The sequence below is a fragment of the Rosa rugosa genome, chromosome 2 (genome assembly GCF_958449725.1).
Source record: "Rosa rugosa chromosome 2, drRosRugo1.1, whole genome shotgun sequence".
Classification (NCBI taxonomy): Eukaryota; Viridiplantae; Streptophyta; class Magnoliopsida; order Rosales; family Rosaceae; genus Rosa; species Rosa rugosa.
The window spans coordinates 67,136,482-67,139,181 of NC_084821.1; the positions used below are offsets into that span (position 1 = coordinate 67,136,482).

At 34.5% G+C, this 2,700-nt stretch overlaps 1 long non-coding RNA gene across 1 annotated transcript; it reads left to right on the forward strand.

Moving 5' to 3' along the window:
* The first annotated feature begins 732 nt into the window (after nt 1–732).
* LOC133727895 (uncharacterized) lies at nt 733–2,485 on the forward strand. The gene is made up of 3 exons (XR_009855419.1): nt 733–1,473; nt 1,573–1,676; nt 1,767–2,485. It is a non-coding gene; the product is annotated as an uncharacterized LOC133727895 (long non-coding RNA).
* Nucleotides 2,486–2,700: the final 215 nt, after the last annotated feature.

The following is a 2,700-nucleotide window of genomic DNA, read 5'->3' on the forward strand; positions in this document are numbered from 1 at the left end:
GCACTACCATTTTTTGCACACTAGTATCCGTATTCATAGTTCATTAGCCATGGATTTCTGTATGAAGGCATAGCAAAATGTAGTTGATTTTTTGGGCCGTTTTAAGATAATAAATTCACATTTATATATGTTCCATATAAAAAACAAACAAATTTCTCATTAACCACGGGAAACCGTAGTTGATGTTGATTAACACATAAAAGAGTATCCAATATGATTTGTATTTACGTATGAAAAGGATTTCCATATCCAATGTGTATCCAAGGCTTTAGTTTTTTATTTTATTTTATTTAATCATCCAATGACTTTATATAATCATAACAATTCCAGATTGAATTATCCATAGTATCGATCAGCATGTGAACTGGAGTAGTCCTTATCAACTTCTATTTCTTCAATTTCCCGCTTGTACGCCCAAAATGAAAAAAAGAAAAAACAAGAACACGAAGGAGAGTGGGAACAAAAGGAATTTAGGCGGGACGATTGGCGCCTGATAAGAGCCCCAATCCCTCAAACCTCGCTAATCGATTAGATTAAAAGGGCGTTCTGCTTTTCACTGACCAAGGAAGCAGAGGGAAGTAGAGGTTTGGCTACTGCTCCTCTTAAACCCGAATTTGTTCATGTTCCCTCTTGTGCACTTGTCTTCATTTTTTGACTGATTTTGGGTATGTCTTGCGCTTAATCGCTTATGATCGATCTTTGTTTGTTTTGCGGAATCGACACGGCTGGGTTTTTAGGAAGCGGGTTCGTGTGCTTTTAGGTAGTATTTTTTACTTGTATGTGCCATTTTTGGTCTTATCGTGCTTGGGAATAACGTCTTTGGGTTCTCTACATGTGGGTTGTTCTTGCTTGGTTTTATCTTCTTGCTATTCTTAGCATTTACGGGTTTTCATGAAAATGCATGTGCTTGTTTTGTATGAGATAGTTTTCTCTGTTGTTTGAGACTATTTTTTGGGGTTCTGTTCTTGTACTGAGATTTTCAATTCCATTTTTAGACTTGGAAATCTTGGTAGGAGTTATAGTGTTCTTAAGCAATTTATTCTGTTGTCTTTCCAGGCATCGAAAACACAAAATCACCTACTTAATTAGCAGGTATGAACCTTGCTTTGATCTTTGTACACTTGGTATTTTTTCATGCCAGAGCTTTGAAAGCATCTTTTAATACAAATAAGTTGTACAGTGTAAGGAGTTAATTTGCGTGTTTGAGGGGGAAAAGTCAGTAGCTTATGATTAAATAGCATGCTTGATTTCAGCATATCAAATGGTTTGGTTTATTGTTTAGTAGTTTATGTCCTTTGATAATATCTAAATTCGAATGAATTAGTGCCAAACCAATATGCTTTGTTCTAGCTAGAAGTAATTTATGGATCACACAGAGGATGGTGACCATCAACAAGAGGAACCGGTCTCAAAAGAGAATGAATCAGTCAATAGGGACACGAACCTATATATGCTAGTTTGGCTCATGAATATGTAAGTTAGCCTATACTTTTACTTATTTTCCATTTTATTGACTAGAAATTTTGATGTGTTATCTTTATATAATATGTACCATCCTTTGAATTGCACAAGAACTTCTGCATGGTAAAGAACCAGATAGATGGGAATTGTTCAAATTAACACACCAAAAGGCAGGAACTCAAGAGCCAATTGATGCAGCAGGTGCAAAAGCAATTGTAAGTGCTATATGAAATATTAATGTATATTTAACAAATATGAGACTAGTGCTATTCTTGATTTTATAATATAATATTTACATTTTGTAGGCGGATTTTGAAGAGGCCGAACAAAAGAGACTAAGCATGAATGTTGACATCACTGCTCCAGAAATCCGTGAAGAAATGTATGCTGAGGTTCTTGGTAAGGAGAAGGGAAACCGAGTAAGGGGTCTTGGAGCTGGGGTTACTTGGGATGAAGTTCCTGGAATTCATGTGGAAGAGCGAGATGTTTCAAAGGAAGTGCAACTCTTGCGAGAGCGTTTAGAAGCACAAACCAAAGAGGCACAAGAGAGGGAAGCACGTCTGATGGATGAATTACAAAGGAAAATGGCCGAACAAACAAAAAAATGGAAGAAATGCTTGAAGTAAGGTGTGTAGGCATGGCGGTCCAAAAAATGGGAGAGATGTTTAAACAATGTGGAATATCGGTGGATACATAAGAAGATATGGAGCAAACAATGTCTCAATTTGCTCAGCACATTTCTCAAAGGCCGTCAAATGTGATTTTTTCACCAAATGATGATGTTTACCGCCCCACATTGCCATTTGAATGTGCTGATATGCAGACAAATTGAAGACATTGCTTGAAGATGGTGGTCGCTCGTTCAACTCTATCGGAATTAGTTTGATATTACAATAAAGATTTTCGTATTAGTATTTCCATTTTCTAGTCATTTGAGATTTCGGACTAATTTTAATTCTTGTCTTTTGTTAGTTTAAAGTTTAAACTTTGTAGATTTTATTATAAATATATTTTCTTTAGAATATTAATGGTTATGCCTCATTGTTATTATTATTTTTTTAATTCCCTGAAAATTAGAATTATTTGGATATAATTTATTTATATTAAAATTACTGATTTTCATAATATTTTTTTTTAAATATAAAATTTAAACGATACCGATGTCGTAGTGTATCCATTGCTTAATACACATGGATAATTATCCGTAATTCTGGATAAATTAATATTATACAAAAAATA